Source organism: Salmo trutta, chromosome 10 (genome assembly GCF_901001165.1).
Source record: "Salmo trutta chromosome 10, fSalTru1.1, whole genome shotgun sequence".
In the NCBI taxonomy this organism is placed as follows: Eukaryota; Metazoa; Chordata; class Actinopteri; order Salmoniformes; family Salmonidae; genus Salmo; species Salmo trutta.
In genome coordinates, this window is record NC_042966.1 from 38,390,086 (window position 1) to 38,403,980 (window position 13,895).

Genomic DNA, 13,895 nt, shown 5'->3' on the forward strand with positions numbered 1-13,895 from the left:
TGCAACACAAAGACATACATATGTGGATACCTAAAGTTATTTATTTCTTTCAAATGTTTTTCTGGAAGAAAGTGCAAGGGTACCAATATTTTTGTCCATGACTGTATGTGTGGCCAACCATGTGCCTGACGAACTGTCCATTTGTTCTAATATGGCTGTCCTGCTGTGTCATGTAGGGTGGGGTGGTGAGGTGGGTTGAGGAAGATCAGAGATTGGTGGGGGCCACTAGACCCACGTGTTCTACCGATGATTTGCTCCATTATGGCTGTGCTGTGGTAGGACTGCAGATTATAGTACACAGCAGGGGGGGGGTTGGAGATAGATGGGGGTCATCAGAGTGAAGCAGGGGGCTCTTCATAATCACCATATGTAATATAACTCTACATACCGCCCCTCACCTCTCCCATCACAGGCTCAGTCAAGCACGTAATGAACCCCAGAGCCAATGATCGTGCACAGGCATGGGTCGCTATCAATCAGGCTGGGCCGGGCCAAGGCTGGGGGGGGGTGCGTAGGAGGAAGAAGAGGCGCTGGGGGGTCTTGACACACACACACACATTTACATTTTTACATTTTAGTAATTTAGCCGACACTCTTATCCAGAGCGACTTACAGTAGTGAAGGTATACATTTCATACAATTTCTTTTTTTTTTTTTTTTTCTGTGCTGGCCCCCCGTGGGAATCGAACCCACAACCCTGGTGTTACAAACACCATGCTCTACCAACTGAGCTACAGGGAAGGCACACACACACACAGGGCGGATACTGATTCTGAACATACAGAAAAAAGGATAGATGTCGGTGTAATTGTACTCTGGACAACACTCTGAAGGCATTGATGTGAAACTTAGATACAATGCTGATTAGGGATGCGCACTTGCCTATTTTGTGACGTGCCTATCCGGTGGCAATGGAGGAAGAAGGAGATGGGGGAACAAAGTGAAAATGACATGGGAACACCTCTCGGAGCCTGTGGCCGGAAAGGGGAAGACTGGGTGAAAGCATGAAGAGGTTTTCTAGGGCCTTCATTTCTGTGGAATCCAGCAGAAAAGTATCCTGAAGGCATAGAGCCAGGCGAAGAGAGAGTGGGAATTGTCATGTTATCAGACTTTGGGTTTTCATGCTTATATAATTATGCATAGCTTACCACCTTGTTAATACTGTTATGTTTTGTGTTTCTCGTAGCTTTTCAAGTCTTGTGCAATCACTCTCTTAGGAACCAGAAGGAGAACGTTGAAATGGAAGAAGTTGACAGCTCCAGTGGACATGTTATTATCAGTGTTCTATGAGAAATGGAAATAAGAGTGTGCTTGGTGTGACTATAGAACAGAGGCCATACGTCTCTGAGTTTGTATGGTGTGACTTTAGAACAGAGGCCATATGTCTCTGAGTTTGTATGGTGTGAATATAGAACAGAGGCCATATGTCTCTGAGTTTGTATGGTGTGAATATAGAACAGAGGCCATATGTCTCTGAGTGTGTATGGTGTGACTATAGAACAGAGGCCATACGTCTCTGAGTTTGTATGGTGTGACTATAGAACAGAGGCCATACGTCTCTGAGTTTGTAAAACTCACTGTGAATGTTAATCATGTTTTTTTTTTTTGGTTCATATTTTTTTTATCATTGTTTGTTCGTTTATAAGTAATTTCCAAGTTTATGTAAGTTGAACAGTAGGAAGCTATTGTTCAAGAAGAGGGACTGTTGGGTCTGATTTCTTGACTAATTGACTGAAATATACTTATTCATAATCTGAGGGAAGGAGGGGAATGTATATGGTGGACGCAATTAAGCTTGGAATGTACTGGGAATTAATTAGAGCTGGGGATTAGTGAGGAAGGGGGTCGAGGTCAGGTCAGGTCACGTTAAGGGAGAAGGAGCAGTTTATTGCCCGCGTCACTTCATTTTCTGCCTAGCAACAGAGATGTAATGGTTAGAGAGAAGGAGAAGATTCCACCCCAAACTGGAGTAAATATACCATCAGTGGTGGAACCATGTCTTTGTCTGATGCAGCTGTATTGACCCAATGGACGAATAAACTTGGTTTAAGCTTTCATAGTGTCCGTCGAGTTCTGACTCTGATAATTAGAACCTAACACTACTAATCTCTCAGCAGATATGCCTTATCACAGACAGTAAAAAAAAATTAACAAATCCTGGTTGAAGGTTTTCCTGCTTATTCCCTCCCGTTTCCAGGAACCTTTCAACAAATGATTTCTGGAAAACTTGGGAAAATTACCAGAATTTTGCAACCTTACCTGCAAGTCACATTATGCAGGCTTGCAAAATGGTTTGTAATTCCTATTGGTATCCAGCCAGAGTTAGGATACCCAACAATTGGAATTGTAATTCGCCCATAAACAGCATTGATAATGTCTTGCCATTCATAGTGTCTAGCCATTCATAGTGTCTAGCCATTCATAATGTCTAGCCATTCATAGTGTCTAGCCATTCATAGTGTCTAGCCATTCATAGTGTCTAGCCATTCATAATGTCTAGCCATTAGCCATTCATAGTGTCTAGCCATTCATAATGTCTAGCCATTCATAGTGTCTAGCCATTCATAGTGTCTAGCCATTCATAATGTCTAGCCATTAGCCATTCATAGTGTCTAGCCATTCATAATGTCTAGCCATTCATAGTGTCTAGCCATTCATAGTGTCTAGCCATTCATAGTGTCTAGCCATTCATAATGTCTAGCCATTCATAGTGTCTAGCCATTCATAATGTCTAGCCATTAGCCATTCATAGTGTCTAGCCATTCATAGTGTCTAGCCATTAGCCATTCATAATGTCTAGCCATTAGCCATTCATAGTGTCTAGCCATTCATAATGTCTAGCCATTCATAGTGTCTAGCCATTCATAGTGTCTAGCCATTCATAGTGTCTAGCCATTCATAATGTCTAGCCATTCATAGTGTCTAGCCATTCATAGTGTCTAGCCATTCATAGTGTCTAGCCATTCATAGTGTCTAGCCATTCATAGTGTCTAGCCATTCATAGTGTCTAGCCATTCATAGTGTCTAGCCATTCATAATGTCTAGCCATTCATAATGTCTAGCCATTCATAATGTCTAGCCATTCATAGTGTCTAGCCATTCATAGTGTCTAGCCATTCATAGTGTCTAGCCATTCATAGTGTCTAGCCATTCATAGTGTCTAGCCATTCATAGTGTCTAGCCATTCATAGTGTCTAGCCATTCATAATGTCTAGCCATTCATAGTGTCTAGCCATTCATAGTGTCTAGCCATTCATAGTGTCTAGCCATTCATAATGTCTAGCCATTCATAATGTCTAGCCAAGTTTCCATCCAATTGACACCAAATAGACTATATTCTTGTGTATAAAAAAAATCAGTGCGTGAAGAAATAGTGCTTGAACATTTTTAATTTTTACAGCTGTCAGGTACCGTGCTGGTAGGCTAGTCTACATGAGGAGATTATTATGGATCATTCTTGTTGTTGACTAAATGTTTCTACCGAGTAACAAATGATCTGTCTGCATTTATACAATTTCATGACTTTACTCGCATAACAAAACGTGGCCACAGTCAGGGTTAGGAACATTGTGATGAGACTACCTAAGCCGTTTAAACTGGAACAACCATTTCAGAAATGGGTGCAAAAAAAAATCTAACTAACTCATCTTATTTGTTTCGAAAAATGTATTATTCATCTTTATAAAAAGCATATGCATGACTATGGTAGCAATTGAAAGAACAACTTGTGGATTATGGGGAAATTATTAGACTAAAGGTGAGGACACAACAGTTCACCTGACACAAGACTGTTAGGCTTTCAAAAGGCACTTCAGACAAACTGATGGTCATTTTGGTGTACATAGAATTGAGTCATGAGTGCGTTCAAGTGCGTGTTCCGCTTTCCCGCGTCCGTGTTCCGCGTTCCCGCGTCCGTGTCCCGCGTTCCGCGGCTTATTTTCTTCACAATACGACAAACATAGGCTCATTATGTTCAGGACAACCCAGGGTATAACGCATGTCAACATTGTAACTGCGGATCAAACATAGCGATCATAAATGTTGATTCTGTAAATTGTATGGGTTACTTACGGCTACGTGGTTTGCTTAGTATGACATCAAAGCGGTATTTATTATAATACTGAACTTTTAGTTGTTTTCAGACGACAACAAATATGCACAAGTAGCCCGATTAGCAGGAGGAATGGGGCAATCTTCTTGTCGCGCGAGGTTCTCAAGTTCACAACAGCTGTCAGTCAAAACCCATACAGAGCTGTGAAGCGGAGAAACCTGAGCTCTGACTTCATGTATAGCATGTTACTATACAGCCAATGCGTTCCAATTTAGGCACTTGTCAATGTCAAAATCTGCCATTTTCAACCTGTATTTGGGATGACAGGAGCTGTGAGTGGAAAGGCAGACATAGTGTGAAATAGTGCAGTCCCTATTACTAGTTTTTAGCATAGGCCTTCATTTTCTGCAAAAACACTCCCTCATCACATTCTAGGCTAAGCAAGGTAGAATGGCAACTAGGCTGGGCTGTTAGATGAATCAGCCAGTTAGCTATGATGTCAAAAAAGCTAACTAGTCTTTACATGATTTGAATTACCCAGAAGCAAGCACTTATTCCAGAGTATCTCTTGGTCAGCACAGGGGAGGTGTGTGTGTCACTTCACATACAGTGCCTTCGGAAAGTATTCAGACCCCTTGATTCTTTCCACATTTTATTACATTACAACCTCATTCTATATTTATATAAAAAATAGTTATCTACACACAATACCCCGTAATGACAAAGCAAAAATAGTTTTTTAGAAATATTTACACATTTGTTACGAATAAAAAACTGAAATATCACATTTACATAAGTATTCAGACCCTTTAGTTTAGTCAGTACTTTGTTGAAGCAACTTTGTCAGCAATTACAGCATCAAGTTTTCTTGGGTATAACACTACAACCTTGGCACACATGTATTTTAATAGGGAGTGCTTCCATTCTTCTCTGCAGATCCACTCAAGCTCTGTCAGGTTGGATGGGGAGCGTTGCTGCACAGCTATTTTCAGACCAAAAATACATACCTCATTTACATAAGTATTCAGACCCTTTGCTATGAGACTAAAATTGAGCTCAGGTGCATCCTGTTTCCATTGATCATTCTTGAGATGTTTCTACAACTTGATTGGAGTCCACTTGTGGTAAATTCAATATATTGGACATGATTTGGAAAGATAAACACCTTATAGTTGACAGTGCATGTCAAAGCAAAAACCGAGCCACGAGGTTGAAGGAATTGTCCGTAGAGCTCCGAGACAGGATTGTGTCGAGGCACAGATGTGGGGAAGGGTACCAAAACATTTCTGCAGCATCGAAGGTGCCCAAGAACACAGTGGCTTCCATCATTCTTAAATGGACGAAGTTTGGAACCACCAAGACTCTTCCTAGAGCTGGCCGCCCGGTCAAACTGAGCAATCGAGAAGGGCCTTGGTCAGAAGGACAACCATCTCTGCAGCGCACCACCAATCAGGCCTTTATTGTCAAGTGGCCAGGCGGAAGCCAGTCTTCAGTAAAAGGAACATGACAGCCCGCTTGGAGTATGCCAAAAGGCACTTAAAGTACTCTCAGACCATGAGAAACAAGATTCTCTGGTCTGATGAAACCAATATTGAACTCTTTGGCCTGAATGCCAAGCGTCTGGAGGAAACCTGGCCTGAACGCCAAGCATCTGGAGGAAACCTGACACCATCCCTACGGTGAAGTATGGTGGTGACAGCATCATGTTGTAGGGATGTTTATCAGCGGTAGGGACTGGGAGACTGGTCAGGATTGAGGAAAAGATAAATGGAGCAAAGTACAGAGAGATCCCTGATAAAAACTTGCTCCAGAGCGCTCAGGACCTCAGACTGGGGCGAAGGTTCACCTTCCAACAGGACAACGACCCTAAGCACACAGCCAAGACAACGCAGGAGTGGCCTTGGACAAGTCTCTGAATGTCATTGAGTGGCCCAGCCAGAGCCCGGACTTGAACCTGATCGAACATCTCTGGAGAGACCTGAAAATAGCTGTGCAACAGAGTTTGATCGGCAGAGAAGAATGGAAGAAACTCCACAAATACAGGTGTGCCAATTTTGTGGCATCATACCCAAGAAGATTCAAGGCTGTAATCGCTGCCAATATAAGGGCACAAGGCGAGAACCAAATGCAGACACAGGAGGCAGATGGTTGAGCTCTGATATTTATCATAACAAAAGGGGTAGGCAAAAGGCAGGTCGGGTACAGACGAGATTTCATAAACCAGGTCAGAGTCCAAACAATACCAGCCGATAGGCAGGCTCGAGTTCAGGACAGGCAGGGGTTCAGTGATCAGGTCTGAGTCCAAACAGTACAAGGGGATAGGCAGGCTCGAGGTCAGAACAGACAGAGTGGTCAGGCAGGCGGGTTCAGCGTCAGGACAGGCAAGGGTCAAAACCAGGAGGGCTAGGCAAAAACAGAGACTGGGAAAAATAGGAGCTAGGAAAAACGCTGGTTGACTTGGCAAAACAAGATGAACTGGCACAGAGAGACAGGAAACACAGGGATATATACACTGGGGATAATAAGCGACACCTGGAGGGGGTGGAGACAAGCACAAGGACAGGTGAAACAGATCAGGGCATGACAGCCAAAGGTGCTTCATCAAAGTACCGAGTAAAGAGTTTGAATACTTATGTAAATTACGTCTTTCTTTCTTTTTTTAATACATTTGCAAACATTTCAAAAAAATTGTTTTTGCTTTGTCATTATGGGGTATTGTGTGTAGACTGATGAGGGGGGAAAAAACTATTACATCGATTTTAGAATAAGGCTGTAACATAACAAAATGAGGAAAAAGTCAAGGGAGTGATCCCCGCACCTAAGTTTGAGTTTGGGAACCACTGCCCTAAGGTACAGTATTGACTCTTAATCAATTCACAATCAACTGTTTTTGGTTTTGTATTTTTTAGAATGTTTTTGTATGTGGACACAATTCGAACACTTTGTTTTTGTTACAATTTTTCTGAAATGTTTTATTCAAATATGCAAATGCATATCTAGGCAAAATTCATTTTTCTGGATGCTGGATGAAGTCAGCCTAAATATGTTTATTTCATTTTGAAAAGACCATCCAGAACCGTCCATAGCAGTTTGTAAATAAATACTTTTTAAAATCCTTCTATGTGTAGATAATAGGTATAATATATTGCACACCCAAAGCTGACTTGTGAAGGTGCTGGAGGGCCCTTTCTATCTGTAAAATACAGTTCTCTCTTCTCTCCTCAGGGACCTCCAGCCATTCCAGAGCTAACACACCTTATTCAACAATTTAATAAACACAATAATAAAACCTATGGAATTATAATTTGGCTATTCAACCAGAATGAAAAACCCTGTATGGTTCTACAAAGAACCTTTGCGATTGAGAAAAGTTATTTATAGAACCATTATCCATAAAGGTTATTTAAATAACAATAAAAAAGTGTAACCATAGCGGAACCCTTTTTTGTGGCTATATAAAACCTTTTTTTTTATGTTCTTTGTAAAACCTTAGGAAATTGTTATTTATACATTTTTTTTTTTTACATTTTAGTCATTTAACAGACACTCTTATCCAGAGCAACTTACAGTAGTGATTACATACATTTTTTTTGTTTTTTTTTGTAGTACTGGCCCCCCGTGGGAATCGAACCCACAACCCTGGCGTTGCACACACCATGCTCTACCAACTGAGCCACAGGGAAGGCTAATTATAGAACCATACATGTTCCTTTTAGAACCAACCTTCAAAAAAAGGTTCCATGTAGCATCATAAAGGGTTCTGCTATGGTTACAAGCCAATAAACCCTTATTTGGCACTAGATAGAACCATTTGTTTTTAGTGTGTACTCAGAGGTATCGTGGCAAGGACAAACATCATTACGTTGTCAGCCAGAGTCCCATTTGTTTATTTTCAAGCTACACACAATATGTTACATACAGCAGGTTTTTAAAGGACTAAAGAGTTTGGTCTGCTTCGTGTTTTCATTTTGGCCATGGAAATTCAAGTATTGGGATATCCTGATACTGGTATCGCGAAATCCCGATACTGATAGCGTCACAACCCTACTATTGGGACACACCAAATGATTATTTGTGTAAGTGATTTCTCTGACTCACAGTAAGCTGATTTGCTATGAGAATGAATTAATCTGTTCATCTACAATGTGTACATACACTAATATGATTGGTTATGGAAGAACACACACAGAATTAATTTAGTTTTTAGTTAATTAAAATGGATTGAGTTAGCAGGGGTTTAACATGTAATCAAACACACGTGTGCATTCATGCAGGCAAACACATGCACGCACACGCATGGACGTACACACACACACACACACACACACACACACACACACACACACACACACACACACACACACACACACACACACACACACAGAGATGGAGAGAGCTCAGATGGAGAGAGCTCAGATGTAGAGAGGAATCACAGATAGACATCGTTAGCTTCTTACTGTTTCCATGGCGAACGCAAGGCCCGGTGCAATGCCCAGAATTAGATAGCTTTTGTAGCCTCTGTGCTGCGACTCCTTTCTATCATACAGACTGTCAGGCAGTTTGTGTTATATATGAAGTGAGGCTGCCCTCTTGTGGCAGTGAGATGCTAGTTTTGATGATCGGCCAGATTCAAGACTACCTTGCAAAATGTATAATCAAAACCAATGGGATTATTGAATATTTTCTGTCAAATAAGTTCTGCAATCTGAACACGCATTATAAAAAGAGGGAAGTAAATAGAAGAGGAAAGAAAAAAGGAGAGATGTCTCTGAGACCCTTCTGGGATTCTTGCCCAAGTTGTAAAAGTCCATAATGCACGCTCTGTCAACCAGGCATTTGTACTTTGGGATCCAGACAAGGTTACCCTCTCTCATACTGTATCTCCTTTCCAAAAACAGATGGAGGTAAATAAACCCCCTAAAGATACTGACTTTGACAGGTTCATCACGCGTGATTATTAAATCTACCCAGCACAGCCAGAATAGACTAGCGTCAACATTGACATGATACTGGACTACTGACTGCTCATGCTTCTGCTACTTTAGCAGCCAGCCATTGATTAAATTCTGTCTCAGTCTTTGCCTGGACTTTTTATGTTGTGTTTGAGTCATTGTGGGATCTTGGGGTAAATTAAAGCCAGTGTATATTTAACTGGCAGAAATGAATCGCGGCAGATGGCGCTAAGCTAACCAAATGTTAATCTTGATGCCTTTCCACATACCCTAACCTGAACCTGAAACTGAAACTACATAACCTAAACCTAAACCTAAACCTAGTTCCTAAACTTAATTTGAACTCGTACCTTCTGTAGTGTGGTCACAAGACCTGTGTTTCAGCCACGTTCCAAAGAAGTTTGCAAGACACAAAAAGATGGAATAATTGGTCATTGATCATCACATTTATTTTGCATCTAATTCATTAAAACGTGCTCTCTCTTGTTGCCTGTAGCAGCGCATAAGTTAATACCTTGGGTCGCTGTGTCACGCTTATGGACCGATCTAGCTGTTTACACAATCACATGTGCAGACTATCGCTACCACAACTAATCAATAAGTTCTATGGCCTCAATTGTCCCCTTTTGTAGGCCTAAGCACCTGATGTTGCCAGCATACAGTACCAGCTTTAATCCTCTTGAATCGATCAGATACACAGTATTTTGTTGGGTTGATAATAGGCCTACAATGTAACAAATTGCTGTACATTTACAGCAAAACTTTCACAGTTAGCTACTGAAATTCTATATTACAGTACAGTACTGTAAAGAGCAATGCATTAATGGGGGCTCAATGGCGTTCCGCTACACTGCTACACTACAATTTTACACTAAAATATTAAATCTGTTCTGCTATACAGCAGCATACTGTGAATTATGGTGCATTTGGGGAAAATGTTATTGGCGGTGAAAATCTTTGGCTCGTTAATGTACTTTGAGGCGAGACTTGTAAGAGGCTTTATTGGTTGCATGCATTATTGAGAATGCTGTACCCAACAGAATACAGTAACATAACGTTTTTTTAAAATATTTGTCCTGTAAATCTACACTAACTTACGAGCTACTGTGCTGTCAGTAATGTACTGTAATTCAGCACTATACTGTATTTTTCTAATCTAAAAACCTTTTCCTGTAAATCTACAGTAATTTACTGGCTACTGTGCTGCCAGGAATTTACTGTAATTCAGCACCCCCCCCACAGAATACGGTACCATACTGTAATTTTGGAGCACCCAAAACCTTTTGTGGGTGCATGGGATTGTTGTGGCTCATTCACAAATGTTGAGGCGTGCCTTGTAAGAGGCTATACTTGTTGCAACCGTTAACGAGAGTGCTGTACCAACTTAAGTGGTATGTGGTAGTGGTTCCCTAACAATGAAATGTATATTGGGAACAGATCAGAGTGGCAGCAAGTCTCAGACCTTTAATGGTTGAGTGTTTAGCCATGTCCTTTTGATCTGTTCTGTAGTCACTACCAGATTAGAATACTTTGTTAAAGCTCCTTAAAAGTCATTCTGAAAATCACTTTTTTCTCTCATGGCTAACTACCAGGAAGTTTGAAAAGACAGAATGAGTGGGCGGAGATCTTATATTCATGAGCTCTCCTTGACTGACAGCTCTTTGAAATGCCTATGTCAAGCAACTTGGATGCAGTGCTGCAGCAGAAGCTGAGCCCTCAGAGCATGTGCAGACCAGCTGGCTGTCGTATTCCCTGACATGTTCTATCCCTCCCTAGCTCAGGCCTCTATACCCACCGGCTTCAAGATGTCCCTGTGCCCAAGAAAGGGAAAGTAGCTGAACTGAATGACTTACTTCCGTCATCATTAAGTGCTTGGAGAGGCTAGTCAAAGACCAAAGACACACTCAACCCTCTCCAATTCACCTACCGTCCTGACAGATCCACAGGCGACGCAATCACCATTGCACTGCACACTGCCCTTATCCACCTGGACAAAAGGTTGTGATACAGCCCAGGATCGAACCAGGGTCTGTGGTGACACCTCTAGCACTGAGATGCAATGCCTTAGATCGCTGTGCCACTCGGGAGCCACAAAATACAATTAAACTGATTATTAAACTGTTGCAAAATATGCTTCATGAATTGTAGGACAGGCCGGTGAAATACCAATAACAAAACAGGTTTTGAAAGTATTGAAATACTTATATCAAATATATGTAACAGTAATGCACTGTAAATTCTAGAAATACAGCATGTTACTGTAGTCAGGTGTTCCATTAATATGCTGTAAATTTGTGATACAGTAAAGGTTCTGTAAATCTACAGTAATTTACTGGTTACTGTGCTGCCAGTAATTTACTGTAAAACATTACAGGATTTGTTTTTCTCAAGATACTACCAATATGTTCTGTTCAACCTTGACAATTCTGCCCTGCTTCAACCTGATCATGGGCTTCTCAACTTGAGAATCCCCCCCCCCCCCCATAGCCTGCTCTGACATGCCCCAGCAGCGCTACACACAAAGAAGAGACAGAACTATACAGATCGATGTGGTTGTCATGGCAATGGCCTACCCGGGCAGTCATTTCACCAATCGATGGGGGGGGGGGTTCTTTTCTATCATGTGCAGCATCAGTTGGTCTGAATGGGAGGATGTGTCTATAGAGCTAGAAGAACCAATGTCCAACATACAGAACCCTTTTTCCTCTTTCAGCATTAGGCCAGACAGACCGAGCAGGACACCACAGGATACTACACACCCAGCTGAGGTCAAGGAGAGAGGAGGTGAGAGACGGAGATAATAGACAGAGAGGAGAGAGAGAGAGAGAGAGAGAGACGGAGAGAGGAGGTGAGAGACGGAGATAATAGACAGAGAGAGGGAGAGAATAGGCGAAGAGAATAGACAGAGAGCGAGATGGAGAGAATAGACAGAGAATAGACAGAGAGGGAGAGAGACGGAGAGAATAGACGAAGAGGGAGAGAGATGGAGAGAATAGACGGACAAAGAGAGATACGGAGAGAATAGACGGACAAAGAGAGATACGGAGAGAATAGACAGAGGGAGAGAATAGATTGAGAGAGCGAGAGACGGAGAGGGAGAGAGACGGAAGGAATAGACAGAGGGAGAGAAAGGGAGAGAGACGGAGAGATTAGACAGAAAGAGAGCGAGAGAGGGAGAGAGACGGAGAGAATAGATGGAGAGGGAGAGAGAGAAGGAAAGAATAGATGGAGAGGGAGAGAGAGAAGGAAAGAATAGAGAGAGATGAAGAAAAAAGTCGGGAGGGAGAGAGAGAGAGACGGAGAGAATAGACAGAGGGAGAGTGAGAGGAGAGAATAGACAGAGAGGGAGGGATAGAGAGGAGAGAGAGAGAGACGGAGAGAATGGATGGAGAGGGAGAGAGAGAGGGAGAGAATAGACAGAGGGAGAGAGAGATGGAAAGAATATACAGAGAGGGAGAGAGGGGGAGATGCGGAAAGAGACAGAGAGGGGTAGAGAGAGAGAGAGAGAAGGGGAGTACAGAGAGAGAGAGACAGAGAGAATAGATGGAGGGAGAGGCGAAAGTGATGGAGAGAATCGACTGATAGGGAGAGAGACAGAGAGAGAGATAGAGAGTGAGAGACAGAGGGATTAAGAGAGAAGAAAAGTACTTTCTGGAAGAGAAAATAAGAGAAGATATGTCTGTGGCCCTTCCCAGGATTTAAAGGGCCCCTGGCTCAGATCAACCTCATGGGGATGCTGTTGTTGTCTCTCTGTCTCCACACCGGCCCCGTCACTGGAGGTAAGGCCCCCCAACACCACCACTGTCTGTCTGTTCCCATTGACAACTCACTTTGCAGGGCAAGATGACACAGACGCCCAGGGGGTAGGGGAATTGAGATAACAAAACACTTCAGTGCAATGTATTGTAGAGGGTCATTTTAGGTGCGTATAAACCGGTATAGAATATGTAACAGTTGGAGTGCTGGATTTGTAGTTTGTATTTGTTTGATCATTTATACAGGGAGAGACTCATTTTTCATTTATTTGATACAGTAGTATGACTAATGCTTGAAAAATAAAATGTCTCCCCCTGCATTTGAACTTGAGTTATTCTTTACTTTGATACTGCAAATGAGGGTAGTTTACAAATATATTTAGGAACTGATACATTCAACTTTAAAACCAACGTTTAAGACAATTAGTCTAGTCGTATAGTAATTTCCACTGTCAACCTCGTGGCTGTGTGAATCACGACTGGAGGAGGGTTAAACACTGACACAATAATTCCGTTTTTTTTTTCTTGTTCCCTTTTCTTCCGGAAAAGGAAGTTTGACCAACAGACTTATTAGAAAAAGCGGAACTCCCTCTGACAAATTAATAAAACTAAAATAGATCCTTAATTCAAATCATATACAATTTCTGAGTCCCATTTGAATCTGGTCAGGGCATCTATCCAAGCAGCAGCACGTGAATCAAAGTTTCATTAAAACGGACCAACGATCACCTACATGGTGAATCACCTACACGGTGTGCACAGCTACAATGATTGATCCCATGGATTGGGACTCTACCCCCTCCTCCCAATAGCCATGGTGAAGGTTGAGGGGGCCATAGATTGTCCTGTCTTTATTTAACGACCACCGCTTCCCCCTCCTTCTCCCTTCCCTGTTCACGGTGACGGGGCCCATGAGATCTCCTGCGATTGTATCCTTGCTAAAGGGCAATAGCACCACTTTTCAACCTCGTATTCATTATCTCCAGCACCATACCAGTGTCTGCGTATGTGAAAATCGCACATTTGTAGGTTTTGTAGCAACAAAGAGTTAAACAATAAAATGTGGAAACACACCATTTTCATTGCCCTTTAAACCCTAAAACTGTACAATAAAGTATTCTTCCTCTTCTAGGCATA

The 13,895-nt window shown here is 42.1% G+C and overlaps 1 non-coding gene across 1 annotated transcript; it reads right to left on the reverse strand.

Annotated features, from left to right (window-relative positions):
- Positions 1-668: 668 nt before the first annotated feature.
- On the reverse strand, positions 669-744 carry trnat-ugu (transfer RNA threonine (anticodon UGU)). The gene has a single exon. It is a non-coding gene; the product is annotated as a tRNA-Thr (tRNA).
- Between the last annotated feature and the right edge of the window lie 13,151 nt (positions 745-13,895).